The 14,482-nt window shown below is 40.6% G+C and overlaps 1 protein-coding gene across 5 annotated transcripts in view; it reads left to right on the top strand.

Annotated features, from left to right (window-relative positions):
* Positions 1–303: 303 nt before the first annotated feature.
* Positions 304–14,482, top strand: part of FOXN2 (forkhead box N2) — a 55,545-nt gene continuing 41,366 nt past the window's right edge. The window contains exon 1 of one of the 5 annotated variants that reach the window (XM_070478032.1): positions 304–324. The gene's annotated coding sequence lies outside the window, so the exon portion shown is untranslated. Of the gene's footprint in view, positions 325–449; positions 650–1,448; positions 1,552–1,974; positions 2,098–14,482 lie in introns of those variants that run through there. The other 4 variants (XM_070478010.1, XM_070478027.1, XM_070478016.1 and 1 more) reach the window with 4 other exon arrangements.

Here is a 14,482-nt window from a genome sequence, read left to right on the forward strand (position 1 = left end):
AGCCGCTGCAGTCGCAGCACTAGCTTCTCTGACTTACCAGCCTGGCGGCCACCCTCGCCCCGCCCAGCTGCGTCCCGCCCCCTCCCCATCTCGGCCACTCAGCGGCCGCGCCGCGCCCCGCCTCACTCCTATAGGTCCTTCCCAGACAGGCGAGGCCTTTCCATTTTCCCGCCTTCCCCAGCCCCTCCACAGCCCGAAACCTGACTGGCTCACAACGTCACCTCCCTGCCTTCTGTGCCAGCCCCGCCCTTCCGGACACCGCTTCCCTCTTCCTCCGCCACCCGCCGCCTCAGCAGCCTGCGGGTTCCCAGGCCTGGGCCTCGGGTAGGAGGTGGGAGGGGGAGTGGGAGGGACTGGCGGAGCCCCCTCCCGAGGAGTCGCTGGAGGCGGGGACTGGAGGGAGAGGCGGGGCTAATCTCCTTGGCGCCTCGTTGCCATGGCAGCGGGGGAGGGCGGAGGGAGGAGAGGAAGCAAACGGGAGGGGGATGTGGTACTGCTGCGGCCGCCACCGCAGCTGCCGCTGCCTGATCGTGGCCGCGTCTTCCCGGAGGTGGCTACTGGAAGCGGCCGAGAGCAGCTGTGGTGCTCTGCCATATTGTGTCTTCCCGTACCCATCCCTCGCCCCTCCGCTGCGGCGGCCGAGCTGACGGTGAGTCCCGAGCGGAGCGGCGCCTTCCCCAGCCGGCGCCGCCCGGCTTCCGTGCTCCCCGCCCCGAGCCGCGCTGCGGCTCCCGGGCTCGGAGACAGCGCGTGCGGCAGGCGCCGGGCGTGGGGCGCGGAGGCGGCTGTCCCGTGACGCGCCCGGACATTTTTGTCCCGTGATGAATTGGCGCCGCCAGGGGAGTCTTCCCTTGCGCGTGGCTTGGGTGGTTTGTGGGCTCCCGGGGGGCGGCGAACTGAGGATAGTGCGGCCCGGTGAGGAGTTAGGAGTTTTTCTTGAGGGGTGTAATGACGTCCCGGGAGCGGGTGTCCACGGCGAAAACTGGGGTTAGTGTTGCTGGCGCTTCGGAAAGGCTTGGAGGTGGCACCGAGGACTCTTCGGGCTCGACTCGGGGTGAATCTACTGTTGAGGGAAGCGCCCCAAGCCCGTCGGGAGTCATTGCCGGAACCCCCTCCCCCGGCTTGAAGTGCAGCGAGACGTGCCGGGCGTGGAGTTGTCGTCCGGTCCCGGGCGGACTGACTGTGCCGGGCCAAGTAGAGCCCGGGGAGGCGCCGGGCGCGGCCGGCAGTGAACTCTGAGCAGCCGGGCGGCCGAGCGTTGGGGTGGGCAGGGCTGGGTCCCGGATGTGGGGGTGATCGACCTCGGCACGCTCTGGCCCTTCCTCCAGCGGGCGCCCGAGGGTCCGCCGAGGGTGCTGTCTCGGGGTGGGAGTTAATGTTTGCTCTGCAATATGGACACTTCCTGTTCGCCGCTTCTCTTGGGCCCTCTATCTCTGCCCTTCAGTTCTTTTTAGTGGGAAGGCGAGAGGTCGTGAGGGCGTGTGCGAGGTCCCTCAGCTCTTTTGAGTTCGCCCCGCTGCAAAAGCCGAGAGTTTGGAACCCGGGAAGAAGGTGGGAGTCAGGGGAAAGCCGTCCATGTGTGTAGTGCTCCATTTTACTCAACTCCACCCTGTTGCCCCTTTGCAGAATGCCTCTGTTCCCATCGCCGCTCACGAGAGTTAGCGTGTCTTAATTCACTGGGGGCACCCTCTCGGGAATTTTCCGGGACCTGATTTCTGCTTTAAAGTCTCTTTAAAGCAGCCCCTGGACTTCGTGTTCTGTTTTTAGAAAAAAGGCTTAGCGTGCAAGGAAATGACACACAACTTTCTTTCACCCCAACTCAGGTTGTGGGAAGAGGTCGATTGTTATTTCCAGGTTAGTTGACGCTGTTAATCCTGTCTTCTGACTGTGACAGCCACGTGGCCGACTGGGTGTAATTGAGTGCCCTAGCACCGCTAGAGCAGAGGCGTCACTGGCAGCCGGGGGCTTTGTAGCCCTGCAGTTGCTTTGGACCCACATTTTGGTGTTTGCTGAGATGGGGAAGTGGACAAAGCTGAATTGTTCTCTCTCTGTTCCAACCAAGTCGACTTCTCCCTGTTTGCTTGCAGTCCGTGTAAGGTGCCTTCTGTTTTGATGATTCGTATTTAAAATCTAAGCAGTATTAGGTACCATTAAGAAGTGATGGTGAACAGAAGAGTACATTATGGAGTTTCTCAACTCGAGGGGTGGGGGGAAAATCCGTTTGAATTTCAGAGTGGTTAATAAGTTTCTAATGTAATCAGAAGTAATCTCATTCTGGAGGATTTCTTTTTGATAGTTTCATTATAACCTGAAAAGATGTATTACTAGTGGAAATACTTGTTTAGAGATAAAATACTTTGTTTGATTTGTGCATGGGCACCTTTTCTTTTTTAAGGGAAAGTATTAATAGCTAGTATATATGTTAACATCACCGGATTTTAAAGAAATGAAATTGTTTTAAAATATATAAAAGTAAGAGACCAAGGGCTGAAGATCAAAAATAACAAAAAGCAAAATAAATATAGTATTAAATTATTTTAAAGTAAGATAAGTTAAAAAGGGTTGAAGATAGATATTTGGACAGTTTGGAGTTTTCAGAATTTAGGTATCAATAGAAACAATTTAAGTTTGATTAAATCTTTGATTTCATCATGTTAAATTTTGTAAATATTTTGATGAATTTGAATTATTTCTGTCACATGTTTTTATTTGCATCACTTTTATTTGAAGAGTGCTAAACCACAGGAAACATTTAGAGTTATGTGAAGTTACAGCAGCACCATTTATTAGAATTTTAATATGCCATAATAATGGTTTTCAGGGAAGCTAATAGCTAAAAAGATTGGAGAGGCTTCAATGCAGAAAAGACAATGCAATTGAGAAGTAAATATGTATGGTGACCACTGAAACCAGTGCATAGTTGAGAAAGAAAACTAAATGAGATGAAAAAGTACTTACATAATGGAGGAAACACTGAAAACATATGCTGGGAGATAGCTACATAAATAGTTATGGGATGTGGCTATGAAATGAAACTTTACAAAGTGCCATCCAAACAAGGATTAATCTTGTTCTTGTGGCAGCTTGTATATGTGTGTCTTGCTTTTGGATTGTTGTCATTTTCGCACCTGGTTTTTGCATACTTGCAAAAAGGTCCTCCAGAATAAAGGGCCCAATTCCTTGTTGATTTCTTAGGGAAGAAAAAGTGCTTTAAGATTTGATCCTTATTCTTGGGTTGAAGAAACATGATTAATACGTGTGAAAAAAAAAATTTACAGTGTGAGATGATATAATTAGGAGTTAAATTGTATGATGCAGGCAGGTACTGTAAGAGTTGAAAAGGAAATTGGAAGGTTTGAGTAAGATAGAGGGATAGCTTCTTGAAGAAATTAAGGTTTTTGCTTTCAGAAGTCTTACCTTCATGTTAGTCCCACTAGATTAATCTTCCTAAAGATTATATCACTCTATTAACCAAAACCCCTTGTATCAAGAGTAATATCAAATTTCTTCTCAAGAGTCTCTGAAATTCGGACCTAGTCTTCTCCTATCTTATCTTCCACAGGAAGTGTTCATTATTTACTACTTCAACGTGGTGTAACAATTTACTTCTTTTTCCCTTGGCTGATACATTTTTCTGTTGGAAATGCACCTACACACATCCTCTTAACCACTGAAAATCTACTCAAACTTGAGGCTTGGTTAAAATGTTAATTGTCTTGAGAGCCTTGGAATCATTTTAGACCTGCCTTCCACCTCTCCAACAGAAGAGTCTTATTCTCTTGGGTTGCAGCATTCTATACTACCTTGTTTTTTTTTTTTTTTTTTAATAAGTAGTTTTCAAGCACCTACCATTTGGCAGGCACTGTTATCAGAACAAAGGCTATAGCCTTGCAAAAACAGAGTCCCTATTCTTCATCCCAAGAAAATTATGAAGTCTTTGACCACCCAGAAGAGTCTCCCTCCCCAGCCCCCCCCCCCATTGCCCCCAGATAGATGCTTAGTGAGTATTTGATTATTTTCTGAATAAAGGAAAGGCAGGACTTACAAGGTTGAGAGATGGATTGAAAGTATGCATGAAGGGTATGAAAGAATAACCAATTGGATGGCCTTGCAAACATCACTTCTGAATTTAAATATGGTTTAACCCCCCCCAAAAAAAAAGGAAGATGGCATTTAAGCCTGGGGACGAGGGGATAAAGTCCTTATTTGAGGAAGGTTCATTTGACACCATTGTGCAAGGCTAGTTACTAACTTTGAGAATGAGGTTTGGAAAGGGAGCATAATCAAGAATGGTGAGTTTAGTTAGAGTGTAAGGTGAGTAGAAGATATCAAGGTGAATATAATCCATAATGACTAGAGATTAGAGGTGTGAGATAATTCATTCAATATAGAGGTGACAGCTAATGTTACAATTTTTTGTTACAGAGTTACTAATTGAAGTGTGGAGGCCTAAGAATGATGCTTTGGAAAACAAAAGCAGGAGCATCTGCTTTGGTCATATGTGACTTCATAATTAATACTGTAGACTTGTTCAAAACCTTAATTTCCACTGTATGAGTTCAGTTCAGTTCAGTCAGTAGGTTGTGTCCAACTCTTTGAGACCCCATGAATCGCAGCACGCCAGGTGTCCCTGTCCATCACCAACTCCCGGAGCCTACTCAAACCCATGTCCATCGAGTTGGTGATGCCATCCAACCATCTCATCCTCTGTCGTCCCCTTCTCCTCCTGCCCCCAATCCCTCCCAGCATCAGGGTCTTTTCCAATGAGTCAATTCTTCGCGTGAGGTGACCCAAGTACTGGAGTTTCAGCTCCAGCATCAGTCCCTCCAGTGAACACCCAGGACTGATCTCCTTTAGGATGGACTGGTTGGATCTCCTTGCAGTCCAAGGGAGTCTCAAGAGTCTTCTCTGACACCACATTTCAAAAGCATCGATTTTTCAGCGCTCAGCTTTCTTCACAGTCCAACTGTCACATCCGTACATGACCACTGGAAAAACCATAGCCTTGACCAGACAGACCTTTGTTGGCAAAGTAATGTCTCTGCTTTTTAATATGCTATCTCGGTTGGTTATAACTTTCCTTCCAAGGAGTAAGCATCTTTTAATTTCATGGCTGCAATCACCCTCTGCAGTGATTTTGGAGCCCCCAAAAATAAAGTCTGACACTGTTTCCACTGTCTCCCCATCTGTTTCCCATGAGGTGATGGGACCAGATACCATGATCTTAGTTTTCTGAATATTGAGCTTTAAGCCAACTTTTTCACTCTCCTCTTTCACTTTCATCAAGAGACTTTTTAGTTCCTCTTCACTTTCTGCCATAAGGGTGGTGTCATCTGCATATCTGAGGTTATTGATATTTCTCCCAGCAATCTTGATTCCAGCTTGTGCTTCTTCCAGCCCAGCGTTTCTCATGATGTACTCTGCATATAAGTTAAATAAGCAGGGTGACAGTATACAGCCTTGATGTACTCCTTTTCCTATTTGGAACCAGTCTGTTGTTCCATGTCCAGTTCTAGCTGTTGCTTCCTGACCTGCATATAGGTCACTTTGTGAGAGTGCTACCAAATATAAAGGATCCAAAAGAATGTTTATCACCATTCATTTCCAAAGGATTTTGATTCATATATTTCTTATTTGCCTTGCCCTTTTTTTTTAAATAAACTTTTGGTTTTAGAATAGCTTTACAATTACAGAAAGTAGCCAGACAATAGAGTATACCTCACCCAGTTTACCCTATTGTTAACTTCTTACACTACTATGGTACAGTTGTTACAACTAAGGAAACAAAGTTGCTACTTTACTATGAACTAAATTGCATACTTAATTCAGATTTCATTTGTTTTTACCAAGTGTCCTTCTTCTGTTTCAGAATTCTAGTTTCTCACATTTTTCTTATTTTTGATGATTGTGACAGTTTTTAGGAGTACCAGTCAGAAATGTTATAGAACATCCCTCAATTGAAAATTACCTGATGTTTTCCTCATGAGTAGACATGGGTAATGGGTTTTAGGGAGGAAGACGACAGAGGTGAAGTGCCATTCTCATCACAGCATATCAAGGGTACATACTGACAACAAAAAATTGACAATGTGAACAGGCTTTGATTGCTTGTTTGTGGTTTTTGTCAGGTTTCATTCCCCACCCATTTATACTCTGCTGTTTGGAGTCAAGTTGCCAAGCAAGGCTCACGCTCAAGGCCTTGACCTAATTTTGATTTGTGTATTTTTTATTTCCCTCAACCTAATTTTCCTGTCCATAAATAAACATTAAACTTGGACAGATGTTTATTGAGCATCTACTGTATTTAAGTGCTGTATTTAAGTATATCGAACATCTACTGTATTAAAGTATATCTCTTTTGGTGAACAAGAGACATCATTCTATTCTTTTGGAGTCAGCCTGATGTGAACGTAAAATAGAATTTATCCCCTCACCTGTATAGGTCTTATTTCATTGACAGTTGTAAACATAGTATTACTGTAAGCCTAAAAGGCTAAATAAAGCTAAGTAGCCATGTAGAAATATGCTGTTATTGTAAAAGTTAAATATGTATACTATTAAAATAGCCATCTTTTTGCTACCAACATGAATAATGGAGAGTTATTTTGATTCTCTCCAAGTAGGTGTAGTACTATTAAGTTAGTAGAATAGTTTAATTATCATTAATTATCTTCATATCTTATCAAGTTTGCACATCGTATAAGAAAATTCTTGACTTCTTGATTGTATTTTCATAGATATTTGCTGCTTTTGCTACTTAGAGGTTTTTTTTTTCCCCCCTCAGAAATGGTTTGAAAGATATGTTAAGTAAGAATTTCAGTTAATTTTTTCTATCTAACTGGGTTAACTAAAAGCATTTTTACATTGAACTCTTATTGAAATTCTCTCTAAAATGCATTGCTAATACATTTACACTGTTCACATTTTATAATGTTCAGCTGACTAAGCATAATTTATTATTTAAATTAGAATTTTGACACAGAGTACAGTTATTCTGAATTTTTTATATAACCTTAGAAGTAGAGAATTGAGGAAATTGATAAACTTACATTCTTGTGGTTTATTTGTCTTAAAAGAGAAATACAGGAAAAAGGGAAGAGATTTCTTGTAAATTGAGATTTTACTGTTCCATCTGTCTGCCCTGTTTTTCTGTCCAGTTCTTCCTTAAAAGTTCAGGTTAAATTCTTCATCTATGCTGAGTGAGCAACACTTACTAATAATCACAGTAACAATTCCTACCTTTTATCAAGTGCCTGCTATGTTCTGACATGGTATTATATTAGACACATGAATATCTAATTATCCATAATGACTGGGCAGGACATATTTTATTCTTGTAAAGAAACAGAAATTATGTAAATACCGAGCTGGGTGTTTGAACCCAGGTCTGTCAGATTTTAAAATTTCATATTTGTTGTGCTGTGACCTGCAGTGTTTGAAAAATGGATGTTTGCCAGGATGAGATAGATGTTTCTTTCCCAGGAAAAAATAAGGAAGAATACAGGTTAGAGAAAGCAAACTAATATTTGTACAATGCTTATGCTGTGCCCAGGTGGCTCTAGAGGTAAAAGAACCTGCCTTCCAGTGCAGGAGACACAGGTTCAATCCCTGGGCTGGGAAAAGCCCCTGGAGGAGGGCATGGCAACCCACTCCAGTATTCTTGCCTGGAGACTCCCATGGACAGAGGAGTCTGACAGGCCACAGCCCATAGGGTCACACAGAATCAAACAGGAATGAAGCGATTTAGCACATTCTGTGATATGAAGGACACTACTTTGTTGTCATAGTGAATTAAACAAGTAGTGTTATTCCTTGGGATGTGAGGGGATGAAATCATTTGTCGGAGACAGCATAAGTAAGTTGGTAGGTGATGGGGTCTGCTTGACTTCAAAGCCTTATTACTCTTTTACTTTTCTAGTACAGAATGCTGCTTTATTTACTCATTTAAACATTTGCTTACTAAATGTTATGGTGTGTGGCAGAGCATAAAAATGAACGTATTTTTGTTCTGCTTATGAGGTTTTATATTCTAGTACAGCATTTCTTAAATGGATGGTAGAGGATCAATATAGTAAATTGTGACCAATTTTTCTTAAAAAAAATACTACCAAATAGTAAATGTCAGTGTACTGTATGTGGTAAGGGTAAAAGTGTTATTTCATTTTGTTTCAGTTATATATGTGAGCATGTCATGGTTCTCTTATAAAAATGTATTTCTTATTGTGGGATAGCATCAAAAGTTCGAAAACTACTGGTCTAGTGCCTGAATTAGAAAGGTAAGCAAATAATGGTGAATAATCAGAAGTAGCAAGTAAGTTCTATGTCTGAGCCACCAGGGAAGCCCAGGTTCTGTGATAGGACTCTAAATAGGATGCTGAGGAGCATGATTGGAAAAGTTAAATAATTCAAGGAAGGCTCCTGGAGAGAGAACTTTGAGCCTCTGAAACACAGGGTGGAGAGCCTGAAATGCATTTTAAGACATAAAGGAGTAAAAGAGCACTGGATATTCGGGAAGCTTGGGTGGCGTGAAATAGGTGCAAACAGAAGCCAGATTTTGTATGGAATTGTCAGCCACCGTGCTAAAGATTTTATTAGGCCCGTGGTTTTTCTGAAGTCTCATGGCATTCTTTTGCTAAAGAACAGATATATTAATGTATTTGATTCTATCATATAATCTAGAAACAATTTTAGGAACAGAAAATTTGACCATGTAACCAGGTATATAGTATAAAATGGTGTGAGCACAACTGTTGATCACAACCAAAAAAAGGTGAAGCAGTTTTGAGGTGACTATCAAATGTTCCTTTTCTATTTTTTCTTGCATTTTTGTTATTGCCAGCAGACTAATGGTAGCAGGTGCTAAAGCTTGAAGAAAACGTAATGAGAAAATTGTTCATTGTTTCCTTTGAATTTGAAGACAACCATTATTCAATTTTGAGGACAGTAGGGGCCCTTTATTGGAATGTTAGTATCATTTCTGTAAGCCAAAGTTTGCAACCTTTATCTCCAGCTGTGTTTTGTTGGGCTTGAAATATTAAAAAAAAAATTTTGTTTCATATTTGCCAATATTTAAATGTTGGTACATTTCACACAAAAATCTAGAGTTCTTTTGTCCCTTGGAAGAAAATGAATATTGTGGCAGCATTGGTTTCATAGCTGTGATTGGCTGAAACTTATAAGTAACTGCCCTCTTTTAGCAGTCTCCATCTTTCTTACAGAAGACCAGCTTTACTTGTTTGTTGCCTGCCTGGTTCTTGTAAGGCTTTTGAATTGTCTGCTGTGTACTGTTATTTTGTGAAGTGTTTTAAAAAGAGGATTTGGGGTCTGCCAGTATTGGGAAAAATGAATTGGAGGAATATAAGAGGCATCTGGTTAAAATACTAAGCAGGTGTGATGTCCTTTTCTTCTTCTGTCCTTTTCTTCCATAGTACTTTGTACCTTTCTCAAAGCACTTACTATATATAGCTTTCTCTTATCTGTGTTACTTATTTTTTCAACTGAATTGTAAATACCTCATACATAACATGGGCATCCCAGGTGGTACTAGCGGTAAAGAACCTGCCAGCCAATGCAGGAGACGCTAGTTCGATCCCTGGGTGGGGAAGATCCCCTGGAAGAGGTCATAGCAACCCACTCCAGTATTCTTGCCTGGAGAATCCCATGGTCAGAGGAGCCGGGCGGGCTGCAGTACATAGGGTCACAAAAATCCTGACATGACTGAAGTGACTTAGCACACATGCACACATAGCATATGCTGAGTGAGTGCTTGTTGAATTTAATTATGTTTATTTTTTAAATTACCATGTTTGTTTTTCTCAAAGGTGAGTTTTCTTGGCCGTTTTAGAGTATCTCTCAATGGAAGAAATCTTTTGCATGTTTTAAGTATTGGAATTTATCCTAAGAATGAGTAAATGTCAAATACTTTTAGAGCATGTGTTACATGTGAAAAACAGATCACATCAGTTCTGTATAATAAGATGGTGGACTTCTAATTCGTTGTCCTGGTTGCCAAACATCAGGATGAAACACTGGGAAGCCTGTCTCTTGCTTTGTCCTGTAATTTTATTAAGTCATTTTGAAGATTATTCCAAGATGTTTTTGTTACTATGTTCTCTACTGATAGCTCGAAGTAGTAACATTAAAACAAAGATCATGGCACTTGGTCCCATCACCTCATGGCAAATAGATAGGGAAACAGTGACAGACTTTATTTTCTTGGGCTCTAAAATCACTGCAGATGGCGACTGCAACATGAAATTAAAAGACACTTGCTCCTTGGACGAAAAGTTATGACCAACCTAGACAGCATGTTGAAAAAGCAGAGACATCACTATGCTGACAAAGGTCCATCTAGTCAAAGTTATGGTTTTTCCAGTAGTCATGTATGGATGTGAGAGTTGGACCTTAAAGAAAGCTGAGCACTGAAGAATTGATGCTTTTGAACTGTGGTGTTGGAGAAGACTCTTGAGAGTCCCTTGGACACCAAGGAGATCCAACCAGTCCATCCTAAATGAAATCAGTTCTGAATATTCATTGGAAAGACTGATGCTGATGCTGAAACCCCAGTACTTCAACCACCTGATGTGAAGAACTGACTCATTGGAAAAGACCCTGATGCTGGGAAAGATCAAAGGCAGGAGGAGAAGGGGATGACAGAAAATGAGATGGTTGAATGGCATCACTGACTCGATGGACGTGGTTTTAAGCAAGCTCTGGGAGGTGGTGATGGACAGGGAAGCCTGGCATGCTGAAGTCCATGGGGTCGCAAAGAGACACAACTGAGCAACTGAACTGATAGTTTTTTATTTTCTATAATTTTTAATGCTTTTTATTGTTAAACCGTAGATGCTAAAAACCACTCAAGAAATGTGTAGCTTAGTGAATTATTCTAAGGCCAGCCCTCATGTAACCAGCTTTCATGTTAAGGAATAGAATTTTGCCAGCCACTTTAGATGCCCTTTTACATGCCTATTCCAAGACATAACTCCCTTTCTTCAAAAAGTAACCAGTATCCCTTAAGTTTCCCAACTATGTATTCTTATACAGTATGGGTAGCCTGCTTCCTCTTTATTTCTTTCTGATTAACTTTTCTTCCTTTTCATCCTCTGTTTCTCTTAAGGCTTTGTACGTTTATTTTTTCTCATATTTCTTTAGCTTAGGTCTTCATTTCTGAAACAGGTTTTTTTCTCCCCCTCGTTTATTTCAGATTCTTTCTTGAGCTCTGTTGTTTTATTTCTGAGCTTTTCTAATTCTGATATACATTTTTTTTCATGTCTTATGTAATTTTTTAAGCTCATTTTGTATTTGTACTGTAGTAAGAACATTTAGCATGAGATCTACCCTCTTAAAATTTTAAGTGTACGATACGGTATTGTTAGCTGTAGGAACTTTGTTGTACAGCACATCTCTAGTAGAACATATTCATCTTGTGTGATGTAAACTTTTACCCATGGTCCCTGTCTCCCCCCTGCTTCTGAATTTAACTCTTTTTCTGTTTCTCTTATTGTAACTTGGTGTGATACTCTTCCTTAACGCTTTTCATCATTTCTTTACATGAAACTAGTTTTCTTAAACTTCTAGGAGGAGGCTTGGTTCTGATAGCTCTTTTAACTTCACAGTCCTCTTTTGTTGTTGTTGTTGTTCATGATTTTAAAAATGGTAAATGGCTTTCTGAGATTTCCCAGCTCTGTTCTACTCTGGTATTCTGTCTGGACTCTCTTTTATCTCTTTTTTTCCCTATCCTGCTTAATTTTTTTGCCATTCCTGGTACTTCCTCTTAAGCTTAGAGTTTGTCTTAGAAGAGAGCCCCAAATGTCTTTTGAATGCTCAAAGAGACTAGATTGTTCCATGCTTATAGGAACTGTAGCCTTACTGTAGTCTCCTTGCATTTACCTACTTTTGAAATAGTTTCAGCTTTCATTCAGTAAAAACAGTCTGTCAGTAGTTTCCAGCAAATATTGGATATTTTGTCGTTTTGTTCTCAAGTCCCTCATGGCTTCCCTGTGTCTCCTCTCACCTAGACACTGATAGAAAGTAAGACTGTGGACTGTGGGTGATTTGTTTGAGCCCTTGGTATTTTGGGGTTGGTGGGGAGACTGTTAAACATAGTTTTGTAGATATCAGTATTACCTATGGGTTTGGGGTTTGCTCTCTAGTTGCTCACTCTGTTTTTATGTGAAGATTATCAAGGAATCAAAATTTGTTACCACCAAAGTTGCCATCTTCTCAAAATCCTTTTCCTAATTTAATTTGGGGAGTGTGCATTTTTCCCTCCAAATCTTAACAAAAATCTTTCATTTCTTCTGAAATTATTGCCACTTAATACTGTCCACTGATTGTAGGTACATGTCACAAAATTCTGAACCTGTTTTGCCCTAATTATTTCTTTGTAGTTAAGAGAACCTTTAAGAATCTATTAAAGATCCTTTGGGAAATTGTGAAAGGGTCATGGGCTTGCCTTTCTGTTGCACGTATACAAGTGTTTGTGCTTTGACTTTTAATGCTTTAGCTTTTTCCAGTATTTAAAAGCTAACCTCCATTTAGGTTACCACACAGTGATACACCTAGGACCATTCTTAAATTATGGAGCAAACATTGGGTTAAATACCAAGAATCAGATGCATGTAAGTAAATAATTGCAGTATGAGATGTGCTTCTAGACGTAGATTCTAGTGCTGTGGAAACACAGAGTAAGAACTTTCCCCAAGGAATAGGATTGAGTGAGGTGGGTTTTATCGTCATAATGTGGGTTTATTAATGCTGTATCAGTACCTTTAATAACTCATTTCCCCTATTTTGTCAGACTTTTCCTTTGGTAGTTCTTTATACAAATGGATTAACAGTAGGCTTCCTTTGCTTGCAACTTCAAAATAGCATATTGTCCACATGGAATTAAGATAATTGATGTCTTAAAAGTTTTCTTTTGTGATAAAATTTCTTAAGTAGAGAAGTGAAATTCAAGAAGTGAAAAGATCACAGAGCATAGTGGAACATAGTATCTAATGTAATATCATCATTGCAGTATAATTTAAGTATAATTTTACCTTTGTGTTTCTTGTCTAGTTGGCAGCAAGTTAGAACCAAGTTGTACTTGCTTGAAGTATTCTGCTTAGGTGTGTTGAGCCCATTATTTCCTAGTCTCTTCTGGGTTTTATTAGTTTTTTATTTACTTTATAATGTAGAACTTTAGTGTTTATAAAGGGATTTCGTATCGATTGTTTCTTTTGCGCTGTTGACACAAATAAATACTGTAAAAAGAGAACATATAAACACATTTGGAACATTGTAGGAGAGACTGAAAATCCCTAAGAGAAGTTCAGGTGGGAATTACTTGGAGGAATTGTCATTAAATGAGGCCATAAATATTAGGGTTTTGACTGAATAGTGGGAGGGAGGGTAAACAATCCAGATGTTGCAGAAGAAAGCAGATATTCTATTTAATAACATATATCTTTAAAAATTTAACATAAATATATCTGACTTCAGTAAGTGTTCAAAAAAGGTTGGTTTAGTCCTGTTTTAAAGAGGACTTAATTTTATGTTAATATTACTTTTGTGAGGGTTTTTTGTTTCTGTTTACCTTTTTATTTTTAACTGTGCTGGGTCTTCCATGCTGCATGGATTTTAGTTGTGGCGAACAGGGGCTATTCTGTAGTTGTGGTGCGCAGGCTTTTTATTGCAGTGGCTTCTCTTGTGGTGGTGCGCAGGCCCTGGGGAGCCCGAGCTTCAGTAGTTACTGCGTGTGGGCTCAGTAGTTGAGGCTCCCAGCACTCGAGGACAGGCTAAGGTAGGTGTGGTACACGAGCTTAGTCGTGTGGGTGGGATCTTCCGGGATCAGGGATTGAGCCTGTGTCTCCTGCATTGGTAGGCAAATTCTTTACCACTGAACTGCGGGGGGGAGCCCCTGTATTGTTTTTAGAGTTACATAAAAAACCAGTATATTAAATCAGCCATATACAGTCTTAAGTTGTACTTTTGCTTTCCAAATTTGTTATGGGGGCATTAGTAATGTAAGAGATCACTGTTTGCCTTTATTAAATTTATTTTGATCATGAATGTGCTTTTAAAAGACACTTATTTTCAGTTGAACAATTTAATTCACTGTATACTTACTGCATGGCTGATTAATTATGGCTTATATTCAAAAGCAATGAAAACCATGTTACCCAGAAATAAATTTTGGTGACAAAGAATACCACCTGTTTGTATTCCCATGCCAACCAAATTTATCTTTTTACTTTAGGACATTTGATCTGTTGATTTTTCAGGTTTCTGAAACTTTGGTCCTTTCAAAATAGTTTTTCAAGTACAGTTACAGTCCTATAGAAAAACTGAAGTGCTGGTTGGGTTCCTGGTTATAATATGATGATAATACTTCTCATTCTACATGGTAAAGGTATTTCCTTCCATTTGTGTTTTGTTTACTTTTCTGTACTGTTTTTTTCAGCTTCTAATGCACTTTCGTTCAGACATAACATTGATC

The sequence above is a fragment of the Odocoileus virginianus genome, chromosome 2, assembly GCF_023699985.2.
Source record: "Odocoileus virginianus isolate 20LAN1187 ecotype Illinois chromosome 2, Ovbor_1.2, whole genome shotgun sequence".
NCBI lineage: Eukaryota > Metazoa > Chordata > Mammalia > Artiodactyla > Cervidae > Odocoileus > Odocoileus virginianus.